General features: G+C 37.4%; 1 protein-coding gene across 2 annotated transcripts in view; it reads right to left on the bottom strand.

Annotated features, from left to right (window-relative positions):
* Positions 1–21148, bottom strand: part of LOC135221957 (sodium-dependent noradrenaline transporter-like) — a 399359-nt gene that overhangs the window by 356920 nt on the left and 21291 nt on the right. Inside the window, exon 1 of one of the 2 annotated variants that reach the window (XM_064260007.1) lies at positions 5920–5966. The exons of the other annotated variant lie outside the window; for it this stretch is intronic. The gene's annotated coding sequence lies outside the window, so the exon portion shown is untranslated. Of the gene's footprint in view, positions 1–5919; positions 5967–21148 lie in introns of those variants that run through there. 2 annotated transcript variants of the gene reach the window in all.

The raw sequence follows: 21148 nt of genomic DNA, 5'->3' as shown, positions 1-21148 counted from the left end.
AAAATGTAAAAATATATAGTGTACATGTTAAACAGTACAGAAAAATTATTTCTTATAAAATTATTTCTTATGAATTTTCGTTGGTGAAACACGGCTCTATTTGGCTGTAGATTTTAGTACGTTCTGATTTACGTTAAGTTAGAAATATAATTTTACATCTTATGCGCGAGGGGAACCCAATAAAGCTGGAGGTCAGATAATGCCTTGCTGTCTTTAATCCTGTAAGAAAGTAGTCCTGACCAAGGAGTCTGGAGTAATGCCAAAAAATACTTATAATAAAATTCGGATCACGCCTTTTTGTTTTTAATTTTTAAGATTGTAGTCCAACCCAAGGTTGAGTTGAGTTGAATATAGAATTTAGACCAAAGGCCAAACACTGGGACCTATGAAGTCTTTCAACACTGGAATGGAAATTTACAGTAAAAGGTTTGAAAGGTGTAACAGGAGGAAGAACTCGCAGTTGCACTATGAATCAAGTGTTAGGAGAGGGTGGAAAGTAAGATGAAGAAAGGGAATATGAAAGGAGATACAGTAAAAGGAACAAAAGTGGTTGCAACTAGGGGCCGAAGGCACGCTGCAAAGAACACCAAGTAATGCCTACAGTGCAACGCATGAGATCCACTGGCGGCACTAACCCACTAAGGGCCTACCCTACGAATCTGGCGTAATGACAAAAAATACTTATATTTATAATAGAATATAAGGATAAAATATCGTTTTATTCAAAAAATACCTATAAAGGCAGCCCTCAGTTATTGGCGGGCTCGGTTAATGGCGATCCGGTTTCATGGGGCTTGTCTAGTGCCATAAAATCGGCAATTTATGGTGCCATTAGAGGCCAAGTTTCAGTCATCAGTCCCATAAGGTGCTGATGATAGAGTTAAGGCGCCATCACATACCTAACAGAGGCGCCATTAACCAGTTATCGGCGCCCTGAACAGAAACTTGGCGCCATAAATCACCGAGTTTCGGTTAAAGGTGGTTTTTGCTTATCAGCACCCCACCACGAACAGAAACCCTGGCGATAACCAGGGACTGCCTTATTTCAGTATATAGTCATATTAAAATAACTCTGGGAGAAACTGATAACAGTTACTTGTGCAAAACCACCTTGTTTGCAAGGACTAGTTTATATTCGAGTGGCTACATAGGAGGAAGATAGCACCTGAATAAGTGACAAAAAAGGTTGGTCAATTAACTTCTTGTGAGAACATTACAGAATAATAAGTGTAGTGATCAAGTTTACATTAAATCTCTGCACTTCCTGTTAAATAGAAATATGTATTACAAAAATAATTATAAAAACCACCGTATTCGGCAAATGAAGAGACTATTGGATAAGACAAAAATCCCACATTTCAGTCTGACGTTTGTGGTTTTAGCTCACGTCAGTGATAGGCATATAATACTTCCAAACCATCTGCAGTGATATTTAGGTCAGAATTTCAAATGTGCGCGATGCTTTTATAAATATTACAATGCTTTGCTGTTTTAACACCACAATGGGAACAGACTGTAGTGCAAAATAGAAACTGCGTGCAGTATAATAGCTGTTTTCGAGACTGGAGACCTTCAATGACTCATTATTACAAAAAATTGTGAAGGGGTATTGAAGTTAGTGCGTTTGTATTTCCAGTCCAGCAGCTTAAAATATTCTGACTGTTTGATATTTTGAGCATAATTTCAAGGTTTTTGTATCTGGTCACTAGGACGAACCCTTCCTTTGTTTATTTTTCAGACGATTCCAGTATCGTCTTATCTGAAGCAATACATGGTCGTTTGGTTTCATCCCAAGTAAGCCATATGACTCCTATACATTAGTCTTTCCACTTGGATATTAAGTGCTATTATTTCTTTAGAAACACCAAACGGGAAGTAACGATCGCTTATTAACATCGTCTATTTGTCTTAAAAGCTATATAGACCACATTATAAAAAATCTGCAGAACATAACTAGCGCCGTAGAGGGTTAGTGCCTTCAGTGCATCTCATGTGGTGCACTGAAGGCATTACTTAAGGTTGTTTGCAACGTCCTTCGGCCCCTGGATACAACCCCTTTCATTCATTTCACTGTACCTCTTCCATTCATATTCTCAAAATTTTTCCATCTTGCTATCCAGCCTCACTTAATTATTGTTTCCCAATGCAACTGCGAGGATTTCTTTCTACTACATCATTCAAGCCTTTCTACTCTCAATTTCCTGTTCAGCGCTGAATGACTTCATAGGTCCCGGCCTTTGGCCGAAGTTCTATATCCCTTCCTACAACAAACTAGCACGACTTAGAACGAGCACTGAAACATCAGGTCGTGATATCCTTACATGGTGGCAATGACCTAGAAAAATGTAAAAAAAAAAAAAAGTTCCTAGCCTCTGCAAACATTTGTGCCATTTATGTCATAGACGAGGTTGGACAAACACATTCCACCTGATTTATGGTTATTGTTAAATAGGAGGGTGGAGGACGTAAAGGAGGGTTCGTCTATACCCAAAGGTGTCATTGTTCTCTCTCTCTCTCTCTCTCTCTCTCTCTCTCGTTCTCTCTCTCTCTCTCTCTCTCTCTCTGCAGCAACCTACTAGGTGCCAGTAGTGTAGTACCATGAAAAAAATAAAGAAAATTTTATTTTATTTTATTCTCTCTTTCTCTCTCTAACGTTTTTGATTAATTTTATAACATGCGGATAATTACACGTAATAATTCATGAACCCTGTTCCATATGCTAGCAATTCATTACCTGAAATGAATGAAATTTGCGCATTTACGCGGCAAATATACATATCCAAAAAAGTATGCAAAGATTCACATGTACAGGAAGAGAATATATATTGCTTGTGCCTTCTTCCATGGGAAGTCTGACAGGCCAGCAGCCTTAACATTCTTATTTACTCAATCCAAAACTCAAGGAGGGCAGATATAGAGACAAATCTCCATAACTTGTGGGTCAGGGAGAGTAATATTCATGCACAGAGAAGCCGAGAATTCTTGATCTAGAAAGTCTCTTTATGGCAGGTTGATTGGTTTAGATTAAACTGGCCTTATGCCAGCATGGACCCTAGCCCAAAGGCGGCTCATAAGAGTGATCAGGAGGGAAGAAGAAACTTAAGTTACACCTTGAAGGGTCGAGATTATATTTAAAAATTTTCCTATTCATTCCTACAGGGACACTGGGCCAATATTATGGTCCTACTCCAGCCCCCTTAAGCCCTAATCTGAACCAACTTGAATCTGCGCTTTATGATGATGATAACGTATTAGCTTAACAAAGTTTATCCCCACTGCTCTTGAAAAGACTTCAAGATTTTTCTTACTATTCTTATACGCGACTTTATACCAGCACCCATGTTTCGAACAAACTTGTAACTATGGCGTATAAGGAAGCTTTCACGTAGGTTCAGACATGTCTGGCCCAGTTCTAAAAAAGAAATGGAAACAATTTTCAATGATCCCACCCAGTTTTGGAAAAAATTTTCAATGACTCCACCCTGTCTTCTCCATCTTCAAATTTTCCCCCAAAGGAAGGGTGCGTCGACCCTTATTCAGAAAGACAAGACTTGAATCCCTTCACCAAAGGATTCCTTACGTTAACTTTAGGTGAATCTGATCCATTAGTTCTTGAGAAACTGAATACATGGAACTTTGCGTCATACATACATACATGCGGCCACACACACACAGACGGCAGAGAAACTTACATAAAAAATAAATTCACTTCAGCTTCCTGCCTTAGTGAAATAGGGTCTTCAGTTTAGGTTCATTGCATTATAAAGTCTAACAAGACTTTCCTTGTTCCAAGTGGAAGTCTTCACCTACATGCATGCCTTGTCAGAGAGAGAGAGAGAGAGAGAGAGAGAGAGAGAGAGAGAGAGAGAGAGAGAGAGAGAGAACTTGAAGGAAATACAGTTAACAGTTGGAAATTCAAACATTCTTCATGCTGGTCTCTATACGCAATGAAGAAATTCGTTTGAAAGTTTTAATATGAAAGTTGCTTTAGAGCAACGAGTTTAGTTCTTTGGACTTAAATGTGAAGTAAACAGGGTTGTGTAAAAGTAAACAAAATTTCAAGAGTTACCGATGAGACTTGATGCTGGGTTCTTGAGAGAGAGAGAGAGAGAGAGAGAGAGAGAGAGAGAGAGAGAGAGAGAGAGAGAGAGCTTTACCACAATTCGTGGTCCAGAATCGAGTGTACAGTACCTCTCTAGATAAGGATTATAAGCTGCACCATTCTCGAAAATTAACAACCGGGGCGAGATCTGAGTCTACTATATGGTATTGTATCTCTTAAATCAATTCGATTCCTTTTTTCACTCGAGTAATGGCTGTTCTTACAGTTTCATGGGTTTATTTTGGTTCAATTTTATTCTATATTCCTTTCATATAAATAATTTGACTCCAAATCGGCTACTCACACACAATATATATATATATATATGTGTGTGTGTGTGTGTGTATATATAATATATATTATTATAAATATATATATATATTATATATATATTATATAATATAAGGACCCCATAAAAACGCCAAAATATAAAGAGACAATACTATATTTCAGAGACTGCTGTCTCTTTCTTCAGGTAGATACTATATTGCAGTCTATGAAATATAGTATTGTCTCTCTATATTTTGGCGTTTTTATGTGAACAGTTTTACCAGTCATATATATATATATATATATATATATATATATATATATATATATGTAAATGTATGTATGTATGTATTAGAATTACATAAACAAATGGAAATGCGTCTTATTTCCATTATAAAAACACCATTATGTTCTGTCAAGTTGATTAATGGGTCAAAGGAGGAAGAAAATCCAAAAATCATCATGTCCACTCAGAATGTTTTGCAAAAACTGAATCATCGTGTTTCTTATAAACAGATGCCTCATCATTTTACTGAGTCTAAGTGACCAGATTCTCGTGGAAATTTAGATCAAGTCTTTAATCATTATTCTTTCTCATGACCTCAAAAGTCATGAGTGTATGTTAGTTTGTACATATGTCACTTTTCCTAAGATCAAATTGAGAACTTTCATTAGCATTCTCTCTTGATCTCCCTTCTACTCAAGAATCCTTCCCAGAGCTCATACCTCTAAGATGAGTCTCGACTTGTGACTAACTAGACAGAATATATATCAACCTTTTGTACTTTCGAGTTGTTTCAAGAACCTTGAAGAATAACAAATATGACCAGAAGTGAGAAGACAGTCCCAGTACTCTACTAGACGTGGCCATCACAGAGAGAGAGAGAGAGAGAGAGAGAGAGAGAGAGAGAGAGAAGAGACGCTAGCGATGTGCCTCGATTACAAACCGCCATTCACGACTGTTAATCAAAATTACCCTCCGGCTGACCGCTTTCCTGCACATCGTAGAAAGCTGGTCGAAGCCATAATATATACATATATATATATATATATATATATATATATATATATATATATCTAACCACCCTTTTATTAAAAGTACACAAATTGGAAACCCTTACCTGTTGTCAATGGTGCCCTCTGTCTGCAAACATGTCATTAGGCTATTAAGATCACGTAAGTATAAAAATATACTATTTATTACCCAAAGCAGATGAATACAGAATAGAACAAAATGATTAACAAGTCATAGTGACAAAAACCCAAATCTGCCCATAAAGAAAACTAGTAAGTTATCACTCTCTACCCTTCTGACTAAGAATTCACTCCCAGACCCAGAATGTCAATAGGTTCATTATATTAGTCAGGTTAGAGAATCCCGTCACTAATACCATGGAATAGAACCCATCTGTAATAAAGATAACAATGGATAAAAGATAAACTTCACACATCACTCTTTTCAAAGTAATTAAGTAAAAGAATGTATTTCACACTTCTCTCTTTTCAAAGGTAACGGTTTTCTAAGTCTTTCAAAATATGTGCCATACCTTTACAATGGGGGTTTTCTCTCCCGACCCTGGCGTGTACCAACTGACCTCTTTCTTCTCACCAAAAGGAATGTGACTTTCGCAAGTGCCCTGGTCGATTAGACCTGTATCATCCGTACAAACGAATGTACATGCTTGACGACAAGACGAGTGGTCTCTCGGTTAAAATGCTTACGTGCCAAATTCCTTCACTCAAATAAGCTGCCCCTACAGCTCAGCCTGTCTCCAAGCAAGATATGATATGTGATTCACTAACATTACACACTTGTAAGATATATATATATATACATATAATATATATATATATATATATATATATATATATATATATATATATATATATACATATATATATATATATATATATATATATATATACCATTGTGTTGAGTAGTTAATCTGGAGTAGTTATCTATTATGAAAATATATATACATATATATAATTGTATAATATATAAATAAATAATACATATATTTAAAATGGAAGCACACTTTATTCATGACAAAACTGTCGATTGATTTCTTAATTGGTTAGTTAACGAATTCGTAAAGAAGTGACGTAACTTCCGCTCAACTTCTCTTTGAAGAAGGATGAAGAACCAAGGATTAGAATTTTCTTAAGAAACTCTACGGCACTTTTGCATATTATTTCAATTTCTTTTGTCCGAGTTCCGCCCTGCCAAGAAATCCCTCCTCCCTAAAAGTAATAATCCTATTTTTACTTATTTTTATCGTCATTTGTTGACAGTAACGAAGTGAGTCTTTTAGTAAAAATTTCGTAGTAATAATATAACTTTAAAAATTCAAGAAAGGTAAGAATAAATACATGAATAGGATAAGTAGATAATCGTCATTACAAAAGATTCATTTCCTTTTCTTCAAGACCTGTATTTATGGAGGGTCTAATATAACACCTGCTGTATCCTATATCTATCTGGAAATGTAAATTGTAGCTACGTACAAGATGCAAATGAAGGGCCTCCAATATTATTCCCTAGCATGGTCCTGCTAGCCCGCGTGAACTAACAATTCAGCATAATTTCTTTTCCTTACTTCCCTAAATACGCACCTCCATTGTCAATCACTTATTAACCCTATGCCCTTTATTTCTCGCCCACATTTGTTGATCTCTTGATGAATTTGGAATTTAATTCGTACCGTAGTGAGGTACTATTGACATCTGATACACCATATATGTCAGAATCATTGCCTCGCAGAAACATTTGAGATTATTTCCCGTCTTCGTTTTTATCCTTCGAGTGTCTGTTTAGGAAATATATTCTCGCAGGTGTTCTTGCTGTCGGTTTAATTAGAAAAGTAAAAGACAAGTCATAAATTAAAAGACTAGTTACTATATTGCTCACAGTACATTACATACAAAATAGGAAAGTCAGTATAATTACACCAATAAAATGCAAATTTCATAGCGAAACAGTTTAGTTTAATTACTTAGACATAAAATGAAGACGAAACGTCGTTTAAGTAAATGAGTTCATACCACTCTAAGCAGAATCAGGAAGTGTCCTGATTACACAAAGAATAAATACAGGTTTCGTTTGAGGGCGAAGCCGGAAAACTCATTTCAAATGAAATTCGCGTTCTGATGAGCGCTGCAGACATTTACTGATTTGACTGAAATAGCTTCTGCAAAATCCTTTCTTCATCCTTCTATATTTCTATCTGTTTGGCCACCAGGATACGTGGACTCACGGCTGGTAGGTTCCATTGGCCTATATATATATATATATATATATATATATATATATATATATATATATATATATATAAGTATATATATATGCGTGTGTGTATATATATGTATATATATATATATATATATATATATATATATATATATAATATATATCTATATATATATATATATATATATATAGTATATATATGCGTGTGTATATATGTGTATATATAAATATATATATATATTATATATATATATATAATATATATATATATATATATATATATGTATATGTATAAGTATATATATGATATATGTATATGTATATAATTGTATATATGTGTATATATTATATATTATATATATATATATATATATATATATATATATATATATATATATATATATATAGACTGGTAAAAATGTTCTGTAACAACAGAATTCCATCTAATAAAAGGAGCCCATAAAAACACCAAAATGTAGAGAAAAAGTACTATATTTCAGAGCTGCTGTCTCTCTCTTCAGGTATATGAATGTACCTGAAGAGAGAAACAGCAGTCTCTGAAATATAGTACTTTTCTCTCTACATTTTGGTGTTTTTATGGGCTCCTTTTATTAGATATATATATATATAATATATATATATATAATATATATATACATATATACACACGTGGTGTTTTTGTATGTACGAAGGAAATATAAGATTTCCATCGACTTTAGGTTCATATCCAAGATTCGTATTTGTTGATTCTCAGAAACCTCCTTGGAATCTAATCTGCAGTTTGCCTGAACCAGATTTCAAGCCAACACCTATTAAGTTTCTCATTAATTGACGTGACTGTCTTTGTTGGAAATTTAATCAGAGCTCCAATCAAAAGTATTTGTATAAAATGCCTTCAACTAGTTTTCTCATTCAAGATCAGAGTGGGACCATTGCCTAATCTAATACTGATTATGAAGTTTTTAAAGATGAAATTTTAACATATCTACGTAATTTGTACGTATAGAGAACATGCAATAAGAATTCATTTTTTTTTTCATTCATAACATTAATCTACAAAATCTCACATTCTCCTGTTCACTCATTTACTTCTAAGATTGTATCTTGAAACGTATAAGAAAACTCAATGCATTATGTCTCAGATGATTTACAATTTTTACTTTACATAATTTTGACAAGTTGAATAAGATTAAAAACACATCAGTATTCGCTATCGCCGCCATACTGTTGACTGGAACGTGCTTTTTCGGCCATTTCTAATAATAATAATAATAATAATAATTATAACACAACGGAGAAAAACGTGATTGTTCGTCTATTTCTATCAATAAGAAGACGAAGACGAAGAAGCAGCAGCACGAAAACAACAAGGGTCTAAGAAGCCGAAATGGCAACTTAACTGAGTAGAATGACAGCGAGAAAGAATCAAAGAAACATTACAAGGAAAGTATCTGAACTTCGAGAGATAAAAGACGACGCTTTTTTTTAAAAGGGGGGGGGGGGGTGGGGGGGGCGCTAAGCTCAGGAACACCCACAAAAAGTGACGAGATCACAAAAGGGACAGTAAAGCCCAGCCACAAGAGAGAGCAGGGGATGCAAAGGAAGGGGTAGGGCGAAGGACTTTATTCCGCACCCTGATAAATTATGATGAAAGTTAAAAGTAGGAGTTTTTTCTCTGTCAGTATAGAAAGCGAGTTTGTTAGTATCTCATAGCTGGGGACTTTCAGCTCCTGTTTTAACAGACAGCACGAAAGCCATTTTCTGTTTTGTTGAAAATACGGAAATTTTACGTCATGGATATTTTTTGCAAAGAATAATTGGAAAATCTGTTTACTTTTTGTAGGGTGTAATCAAGTTAAGTTTGTCAAGTATGTTGCTTAGTTCTGGTACCATAGGTTACCCATACCAAAAGCAGTGTATTTATGATGCTAACCGCTAACGCCGAGTTTGTATACTACTAATACAGGCAAGGAGTTCGTTACCCAATGAACATATGCAACAAGTTTGTTACAAACACAAGCAATGAGTGTTTTACTTTAAGAATACGGGAAATAAGTTTGTTGCTCGATCAACACAAGCAATGAGTTTGTTACTCTGTGAAAAGGAAATTATTTTGTTACTCTATGAACACAGGCAACGAGTTTGTTACTCTATGAAGACAAGCAAAGAATTTTTCTTTATAAACACAAGCAGTGAGTTTCACTTTGAACACAATGAGAGGTACTATACATATGTACACGAGCAATGAGTTTTACTCTGCACTAATAAACACAGGCAATAAGTTTGATACTCTTGCACAAACAATGCGTTTGGAAGTTATTCTTGAATACTGGCAATGGGTCAGTATTGTTACTCATGAATACTGGCAATAGTTGAGCGATGCCATCCATGAACGTGGGCAATGAATTTATTTTCCATGAAACCTGACAAATGCGTGTTAGGCTACCCATGAACACAGTGAGTACAATGTACTATCGGCACAATGATTATGATGCTGCTCAATGTTACAGGTCACTGAGAAAATGTGAGACATTCATACTATCCTTGAATAAGGGCAGTGCATTGCGGGGCTGGTCATAACATAAGCGGGATCTGTGATGCTTCCTTGAACAGTGCGTTGTGGAACTATTAATGAACACAGACAATGAGTTAGGGAAGCTAGCCCCAAACAAGGCAAGAGTTTCTAACGCTAGCCATAAACAAGGTTTTGAGTACGTGAAATACGCATTAATAACATAGTGAGGCTGTAAAGATATTATCATATGAGTTGGATGCGATTGTTGGTACCCATTAATTTGGTGAATGCGACGCTGTAATGCACGTCAGTGTTCGGCAATCTGTCCATGAAAATCAAGTGATTGATCGTATTTGCTACATAGCACCTGAAATGTTTGAAAGCTCATCAAGAACTTAATGCAAAGTAAAAGATATCGTACCTATTTCAAGATATATTAGTGCGACTTAAGTTCCTCGTTGGACGAGTTGGTTACATGATCGACAAGGAATCAGAGGAATATATTTCTGGTGATAGAAATTAATTTCTCGGCGTGGTTCGGATCCCACAATATCCTGTATTCCCGTTGCTAGGTAACCAGGCTCTTAGGCACGTAAAAAAATCTAATCCTTCGGGCCAGCCCCTTAGAAAGCTCTTCATCAGCTCAGTGCTCTGATGAAACTAAGATATACTTAACTTTTTAGTTAGTTAACGTTCTCTTTGCTAAGTTGCCGATTAATTGCCGTAAGACCATTTTCTGCTGCCGTTGTTTGTCTGGAGGAACCAGAATTCAAGAAATGTGCAAACAGGGGCGGATTTGCGAAACTTTCAGTGCAAGAAGGATATTTCTAGGGGTACAAAATGTCGCCAGGATAGTTGGAGGAATTTCTAAATTTTCCATGCTGTGGTTTTTCATTAAAATCCTGATCGATTTGAATTTCTAAACTTTCCATGCTGTGGTTTTTCATTAAAATCCTGATTGATTTGAATATCTAAATTTTCCATACTGTGGACTTTCATTAAAATCCTGATTGATTTGTAAGTCAGGTTTCTCGGATATTCTGCATTCGTAAACCTACCGTTAGCCTGAGTATCATAATCTTTTAAAATTAATAAATATGTGATGGGTCCTTAGTCTTGTTCTTGATTACTCCCTTTGAATTTTTAAAGAGAAAACGAAGTATGTGGAATCTGGTTTATCATCCTTATAGTTCGATTCCCTGGTCTGCCAACGTGGAACCAGATGAATTTATTTCTGGTGATAGAAATTTATTTCTCGATAGAGTGTGGTTCGGATACCACAATAAACTGTAGGCCCCGTTGCTAGGTAACCAATTGGTACCTAGCCACGTAGAAATATCTAATCCTTCGGGCCAGCCCTAAGAGAGCTGTTTATCAGCTCAGTGGTCTGGTTAAACTAAGATATACTTATCCTTATAATTGGAGATGTTGAAGGTAAAAACTACTTCATCTAGAAATAGACCAAACGGTCTAACAGGATTCACGTGCGAGTGAATACACATGTGAAAGGACTATATATCAAATTTTAAATGTAAGCAAATTAATTTCAGCCACCCTCATGGAATTATTGGAAATCCCATTTGTTCAACACTTATAGTAGAAAGGTGGTTTGTGTATTGGTTGTGACGACTCAAATGCGCTTAGCTAATTTGTGGGACTACGAGCTGAAATCTGAACCCACTCTTAATGAATCAGTCTACAGAAGCAAGAGCGCCGTTAAATGAATTGGGAGCAAAACAAAATTATGTAAATTACATAATTTTACTACTTTGGAACAATGTGTAAATAACGGGTAAAACTAAATATCATATTGTTTCATGGATCTAGTACAAAGAAATTTCTTCCGTTCATTGGCATGAAAAGTTGATAAAGTGATGATCAGCTACACTTCCACGGAAAAAGGTCTTACCCTACAAGGCTATAAATAGTATTTACCATAGGTGAACAGAATTTTAGGTTAAATTCTGAAATCTTAAAGTTAAGATACGTAGTTAAATATACGATTTAAATTAGGTGGAAAGAATTCTAAGTTATAAATGACAACAAAAACTCTCAGGTACTGAAGTTAATTTCTTGTAAAGGTATTGCGCGATGTTTTTAATGGAGGGGTTGGGGGATTGGAAGTCGTTTGGCAAACAAATATGGTTGACCACATAACGCTTTGAGATGCAAAGTTTCTTTACTAACCTCAAGCCCAGCGGTTTATTTTCGCCTAAATTTCATATGTAAATTTAACGTCACTACTACTATGCATTTCGGGGACCGCGAGTCATCGTTTTTCTCAAATATCTTTCAAACTAATCATCCGATCGAAATGGTTAAAGTTAAGTGTATCTTAGTTTTACCAGACCACTGAGCTGATTCACAGCTCTCCTAGGGCTGGCTGAAGGATTAGATATTTTCACGTGGCTAGGAACCAATTCGGTCGCTTAGCAACGGGACTTACAGTCTATTGAAGGATCCGAACCACATTATATCGAGAAAGGAATTTCCATCACCAGAAATAAACTCCTCTGATTCGAACTTCGGACCACCGGATTGGTAGCCGAGCGCGTGATTGAAATGGTAGTTTAAATTTAAAGACAAAGTCGCATGAGTCAACAGGATTCATCTACCTAATTGAACATAAACATCTACCTAATTGAACATCAACAGTTTTGTTTGTTTGTTTGTATGGTGTTTTTACGTTGCATGGAACCAACATGAACAGGATTCATCTACCTAATTGATCATCCGATTCCCCATCCTCTCTCTCTCTCTCTCTCTCTCTCTCTCTCTCTCTCTCTCTCTCTCTTTACCGCTGTTTTTCTCATCACTCCCGCCAATACCTCTATCTCCAATTTACAATATGCAATAAAAAACCGTTTTCCCATATTTTCAATACTATCAGGTTAATTGAAGAGTTGATGCTCAAATCTCATGCTACATAATTCTTCTGTATAGTCCAGATTCTCAGACTCATAGTGACTTTGCCAAGTAGCGTTAAACTTTTTTTTTCCATTATTCTAATGTCATAATGTCGAAAAATTAGCAAATTCACAGCTAGCCCTGTTTTCCTTATTGTTAAATAAATATGATTCCTTTTAAGCATTGGTATAGTTCATAATCCGCGTGATTTGAACGGTTTCATTTTTTTATTTACATTGCTTAGTTCAAAGCACAGCGTGAAAAGGTTAGCAGTGCCGTCAATGACAGCGCGCCTAAGATATACTCCTCGGGCTGGTCAACGTAACTACCTCTCTCCAGCATTAAAACAGTACACCTAATAAGCTCAACAGTCATCATAACAACATTTTCAAAATAAGAATAGGAATTACAACAAGTTTTCTTTGAATGTTGAAGTTTAAAGGCAGTGTTCAATCTCCCTGAATTTTGAAAAATTATCTATAGGCCTAAAAATGATATAAGCCTTCCGAAATGTAATCTCTGTTACTAATGAATTTATTTGTAGAGATTATCTGTTCTTTGAGGAATAAAAGATGATGGTGATTTTGATTATATGGAGAAGAGGGCAATTAATCGAATTATCATAATTATTAATATCAAGGCGTAAGGAACACTTGTTTTTCAACTGGCTTAAAATATTATTTTCCTAAAAGACCTTTTGCTCGCTTTTGGTGCATAATTTATTCTTTCATAAGGTAACTTGAAGTGCAAGAATGTGTAGATATCCTCATCTGCTTTCTGGCTAGAAATTGTTAATATAAAGATGCGAATGCTAAGTGTAAAGAAATCTAACACACTCAGGCCTAGGAAAAAAATCTTGGCTTTGACAAAAGAAATAATTACATAGGCGAATATTAATTAGTATGCCATCATTTTTGAAGTATTTAAGAAATATAACAAATGATTTTGTATGAAAATCCAAATATTCCACTAACAAATATAAAACAGATGTTTCCAAAATAATTTCATTGTCGCTACTCATTGTAGACTATGTTATACCAGGTGGTTGTTCTTGCACCAACACTAACGGTAACATCACACGCGCTCCCCTCACACTGTGCAATCAGTACACGCATTCTACTTTTGCTTATATATATTTACACTTTTTCAGCGTTAAGGTGTAAAAGCAATCAAATGGGACTACTCCCAATTTTGTGCTTGCTTTGGAAGCAATATTAATGCTATAACAATTTTTTTAGTTTTTTTACGTAACATTTGATCTGGGGTTTGATGACGACTTCGTTTTGGTTAAATGCATCAGCGATGTGTGAACGAAAGTTTTGACAATATTTCTTAAGTGTTTTTTCTGAAATCTAGCTACACGTGACAGTTTTGAAATATATATGACATATTTCACTCTTATGAAACATATTATGGCCTTATTGTCTGCAATAACCGTGTTTTTGCATTGAGATAACAAATAAATATGGAGTATATTAGTTGGTAGTTTGTGAATTTTGAATGAAATCCTATGCAGTCCTATAGCAGGAGTTTTGGGCATAGCTGTACACTGTGTCAAAAGTATGTTTGGAGGATTTTAACATGGCTGCTGTTAGATATGGAATGCTTCATGTGGATGTAAAATATGGTATTTGTGTTTATGGGCCTCTTCAGTTGCTATCGTTTCTGCTTATTATGGAAATGAAAATTATAAACTGCCGAGTGAATGAAGTAAATTACAGGTTATAAAAAATTATTGGTATAGAGACACCCCTGCCCCATTTTACAAGTGAATTCTCAACACGGTTTTTAATAGGCTGATTTTTAATAAACTCGTTTAGTGAATTATAAAGAAACGAATTTGAGAAACAGGTACCAGGCACGAACAATAAGCTTTATAGCAAAAGAACTAACTCAATAACTACAGAGGTTATGAAGACACATCTCCGGATGCTGCTAAGTCTGTTTTTACACAAACCGTGCCATCATTTAATATTGGTCATGCTGTAAAGGCCAATAGATTTGTTAATCAAGTTTCATGGTAAAAACGTTATTTGAGGGGAAAATCCGAAAGGGAAAGAAAGAGTTGAGGAATCAGAATTGGAATATATATTTCAGGCCAAAAGTCAAGCACTGCGACCTATGAGGTCATTCAGCGCTAAAAGGGAAATTGACAGTAAGGAGATTTGAAAAATGTAACGTGAAAACCTAGCAGCTACGCTGTGAAAGAATTGTTAATGAGGGTACAAAGTCAGATGGAAAAGAATATGAAAAGAAGCAGATAAAAAGGAATGAAAGAGGTTGCAGCTAAGAGCAGAAAGGACACTGCAAAGAACCACATGAATGCCTAGATCGCACCAAATGATGTACACTGATGGCACCAACTACCTACGGGAGAGCTGAGGCTCTATGACTTTATGTGAGAGAGCAGCACATTATAGTTAGAGAGCTACATACCTCCATGTGGTTCCCACTGGTAACTTGCTCTGTTTGCACAGCAAGGCTAAACTGAAGCTCAATCCCTTGCTGAGAGAGGTAGGGGGTGAATCTGGTAAACTGAAATACCAAAATTTCAACCAGTCACCAGATCCCTGTGGGAAATGTCATTCAACAAACTGGCCAAACCCTTGCCACAGGATCCAGCCAAAACCAGGCTGGACCCAAGTTGAGACTTGTACTGAGAGAGGTACAGTACCAGCCCCATCCAGTGACAATGCCATTTTTGTCTCCAGGAATGGAGTTGTTAGTCTAAGCAGCAGAACAACTGACACTAGGGAGTGCTACGCCAACCCTGCAGTGTGTCCAGAATGTAATGTGTCTTTCAAATTAAACAATGGTTATAGGCTCCATCAGAGGTGTGCTCACCCCAATACGTGCCATTGTGAGAATGTACACTGCCTTGCAGATCAGTGAAACAAGATATGGAGCAATGAGGAACTCCATCTGATGGCTGCGTATGAGACACAAAACATCTGGGAACCATTAATCAACCAGGATAATCCGGGAAGGACTGTTGCCACACAGGACGACAATTAGCATAAGCTGCAAGAGAAAATCAAGAGTACTGAGTCATACTGAAAAATGTATTAAGAGATGCCACTCAAAGATTGCAGGAAACACAATGAGCATGACAAAGCACCAGAGATAGCTACAATCAACAGAGGCAGGAAGGAATGGATGGAGGGTGAAGTAACGGCCATAATGAAGTTCGAAGAGGGTAAAGCCAAGAATCTTCACATTATCATAATCCAGCAGAAGATTCACCCCTAGAGGTCCATAGCAAGTATTGGACTAAGAGAAATATATTAGCCTACAAGAACAGGATTAAGGCACACTCATGAACTATTGAAGAGGATGATGAGACCAGCAGTGAAATATCCATGAGCTTACCAACCCCTAATGCCCAGAAGATCATGAGGCTCAGAAGAAACAGTCGACACTAGTGATTTAGCCAATAGCCAAAAGGAGAGATACAACAATAAGAAAATCTGCAAGGATATTCTTCACCTACCAAGAGGAAGGAAACGACACCATAGAAAAGGACCCAATCACCAGACTAGACATCACCCTACAAGCCTCTAAAACACCTGAGGATGGTATGAATGAATACCTGGCAGGATGGATGGGCCAACCACTTGACAGCCCCAATCCAATGATAGTGAACCATCATCATCATCTACCAGCAATTAAAGCACTGGTAGTGCCGATCCCAACAAGCCTGAAGATGTTAAGGAACACCTCGACAGGGAGACATACTCCATCTTCAGGCAAAGAGAATCAAGAGCTTCTAACAACAGGGAATCGTGGAACATCAGCGGCATTCCTCCGAGAGTGTTGGAGTCCACCCTGCCAATCTTAGGAGCACTGACACTCAACAGCTCATGAAATGCTACAGTGAAGTACTGGCAACAAAGACGTCAACTACCAATTGGGAGAGCAGTAGAACTATTCTACTTTCTAAAAGTGACAATCTCCGTGGGCCGTGGGACTTCAGGCTGATTAGAATACCATCAGTAGTCACCAAAGTCCAGCACAAAATTTTAGCATGGCACATGAAGGACAGGATCCCATCCTCAACAAGACAAAAGGCGGTTCAAGTTGGAGGAAGGAATCGGTGCCAATATTCTTTTGTTGAAAGAAATAATCAGGAGGGTGAACACTTCATCTAAGAACTTGTGTATTGCCTTCATTGATTTTAAGAAACCATTAGACTCATGTGGGTCATCCCACATTGTTGAGTATCCTGAAAGAGGCCTGTAAGGAGGACAAGTCTGCAGAATACCTGGAAAATTTTTACAAGAAAATCTCTACAGAAATCCTTGGAAAGAGCATGAGCATTACTCAATGAATAATGTGCAGGGAGACCCATTGTTGCCCCTGCTTTTCAACATCACCCTGGAAAAAGTGCTACTGGACCTCCCATATGGCGTAGGGGCGCGCCAAGAAGAGGAGTTGATCAAATACCTGGCCTTTGCAGACAACATTATCCTCATTGCCATGACAAGGGTTGGGCTACAGGCAGCCAATGACAAGTTAATACTGAATGCACTGAAGATTAAACTAGAGCTGGGGATTGAAAAATGAAGAAAGAATGGCCATTGTCAGAGATGTTGTTGGGAAAACTTGGTAGGTGAGTGATCAAAACTTCAGATATGACAACACCAATGTTTCAGTTTTGAAACCTGACAATTTCTATAAGTATTTGGTGATAGAGATCGGGACCCAGCTGAACGCCAATGGGAACAAGGCTGTCGTGACAATCATGAATGAACTTGGCCATCTGCAGAAAGCTCCCCTCAAGCCGCAACAGAAACTATGGGTGCTGAAGACCATGGCAATTCCGTCTCCACCGTTTGGTCTTACATGGAGACCTACACTGCTACCGTTTGAAACAAATGGATTTAGAAGTTAGAAAGTTCACTCATAATGCCTTACATTTTCCTGGGGACACACCATCTGCGGCTTTCTATGGAGACGTAGGAGAGGGTGGTTTAGTCATCTACAACTTTACCCACGGAACAAACTTTATCAGATAGTTAAATGCTACACCTGTTTGACTAGGTCACCAGACCAACTAGTAGTCATGCTTGCAGAAAGGCATTTAAAATCAACACTGAGGAGACAGCCAGTCGATTGGAGAAATATAGTATACCAGAGTACTGACAGATGATGGATACAAGACGCCAATCACAGACCGACACCCAAGTGGATTGACTCAGGAACAAAGCTGATGAGGGGAGGCATTTACATTAACACCATCAAGACAAGGCTTGGCGTATTAACAACTCCCGCGGGCTCGGCCAGGGGACACAAGGTCAGGGGCTGATGTGATCTGGGCTGTCAATTCCCTAGAACTACATATCATATCCTCCAGATATGCCCAGCTGTATAACCCTAGAGATTAGGCAGCATGATATAATCAAAGAGCTAGTACAACAAAAGATCATGGATAAGGCATAAAATGTTATCAGTGAGCCCTGGATTCCAAGACCCGAGGGGCTCCAAAAGCCTGCTCTCCTGATATGGGATGAAGAAATGTTCATACATTGTTGATATACAAGTAACAGCGGACTCAAACATCAACACCACCAATATTTATCATCAACAGAAGGTACAAAAGTATGACAAGCCAGCCATAAAGGAGTACGGAGCCACTCATACCAGAAGAGAGCGGATGTTGAACAGCATTACCAGCAACTGAAGAGAGATACTTTCAAGATAGACCTCCCTGTTGTGCCGAAGGCTGGGAATGATCACAGCAGACATTGGACTTACTATACTCTGTTTTTTTCCATCTGTCCATCCGCCTGTGGTGTTTTGGCATGGTAACACTGCGTCCCGGTCTTTAAATAGTTACGCTATGTGTAAGTTTTAGGTAAATAAAAGGATATCTGGGTGTACATTTGCAACTGAAAAGTGTTTTAATAATTTACTGTATGCAAATTACACCATTAATATTTGAAATAGGATATTATTTAAAGCCCAGGGCGCAGTGTTACCATGCGCAAACACCACAGGCGGATGGACAGATGGAAAAAAACAGAGTATAGTGTACGAGCTCAAAGTGGAGCCAGTATGATGTATGGAAATTATGTGGGTATGTTGGGGGTGGTGGTGTCACCTGAGGCACCTAGCAAGGAGGCTCAGTGATGTTCCCCACAGGTGACCACCAACAACTACGGCCTCGTGGGAGGAGATACAACCAACAGTAAATGAAGACATTGAGAGGAAGACATCTAGTACAGCAGAAGTGCCACTGCTGCACTAATAGACCACTAATAGGTTTGCTAAGTACCTTGCGACTTAGTAGACATCGCATTGACCTCTGGATAGGCACTTAGACAAAACATAAAATAAATCTGGATTGCAGACTAAAAGAAGTGCTTAGGCCGAGGAGGATAGACCAGAAGTTGTGGCGAGGAAGTGAAGTGCAAAAGTAAATTGCTTAGGCCAAGGAATAGCATCAAGTATAAACTCATCGGCGCACAAATGCAACCCCTCCCTTTCACTCCTTTCAATGTACCTCCATTCATGGTCTCTTTCTTTCATCTTACTTACCACCTTCTCTCAACAATTGTTTCACAGTGCAACTGCAAAGTTTTCCTCATGTTACACCTTACTGACTGTCAATTTCCGTTTCACCGCTGAATGACCTCATAGGTACCAACACTTGGCCTTTGGGGTGGTGCTATCAGGGCATCTCACATGGTGCACTGTAGGTATTACTTAGGGTTCTCTGCAGCCTCCCTTTGGGTCCTAGCTACAACCTCTCTCATTTCTTTTTCTGTACCTCCAGCCATATTCAATCTGACTTTCTACTCTCTTTAAAAATTGTCTCCTAGTGTAACACCTTTCAAACCTTACTGATAATGAATTTCTCTTTCGGTGCTGAATGACCTCGTAGGTCCCAGGCCTGGGGCTTTGACGTAAATTCTATTATCTTATCTATGACATTTAAGGCGCCATTTATGGCCTTGTCAATACGACCGGTTATTGCCCAGCTAAGTTGGTCCTTCAAATGGCTCCATCCCCCTTGGCATAATTATGTTCAAACTTGGCGGAAGGTGAATTGAATTCATGTCTTTTTGGACAGTAGTAAAAGAGCTGTAGCAAGGCCCATGCACAAAAAAAAAAAAAAAAAAAAAAACAAGTGCATGGTATTAATCATCGTATAAAACATGAACAGAGTGCATAAAGTTTTAGCCTATGTAAACAATGTTGTTTAAAATAAGTATTGGGAAGCCGTGTGAATATATATATATGTGTGTGTGTGTGTATTCACGTATTAACATGCATACATAACATGTGCATTTCTGCGTAAATACAAGTGTGTGCATAATATCTATCTATCTATCTATATATATATATATATATATATATAATATATATATATATATATATAATTCTAGAACGTAATCATTTGAGTAAAATTACAGGAGCACTGACTGGCTTCGTGGCACTGAAACACTAATGACCACTGTGCACAACATCCAACAAATGTTCCACTGGGTTACAAGCAAAATAACACTAAATCTAATGATCACATATGGTGCATGAAAATACAGATTGAACCCTTAAAGATAATAGCAATAAACAATACTTAATGGTGAAGCACTGTACGCAAGTTATGCACCCACTGGAATCTCGGGAATACTATCCCAAGATTTGGCACTGGCAGTAATATGTTGAGTGGCACTGTTGTGCTACAGAAGTCGGCACACAATGGGAAGGTCTACACGAATCAGCAAAGCAGGCAACGTTGTAACACAAATACTAGCAACAGTAAAGGTACGTAAAATGATCAATGCAAAACAACACTATGCAAGGCACAAGATATATCAAAGGTTCAATATTACGTTAACACAATGAAATTACTGTTAGCAAAAGTAGCAAAGTTCTAATATAACTTCCACAATAATATCAAAAGAATATCACAATTGCACAGATTTACTCACGGGGGTCTCTGAAGGAAACGGGATGATAAAGGTATGGGAAAAGGAGAAAGAGTCGGACAAAGAATGAGAGGAAGGAATGGTAGATGAAGGGACGACAAATCAACTTCCAGTTCAGTTACCTTTGTTCGTGGATGAGACATGCGTAGTCAGCGGAAGGACTTCGGTCGCTT

Source organism: Macrobrachium nipponense, chromosome 3 (assembly GCF_015104395.2).
Source record: "Macrobrachium nipponense isolate FS-2020 chromosome 3, ASM1510439v2, whole genome shotgun sequence".
In the NCBI taxonomy this organism is placed as follows: domain Eukaryota; kingdom Metazoa; phylum Arthropoda; class Malacostraca; order Decapoda; family Palaemonidae; genus Macrobrachium; species Macrobrachium nipponense.
Note: the sequence above shows the minus strand (reverse complement) of the source record. Positions and strands in the feature narration are given on the sequence as shown.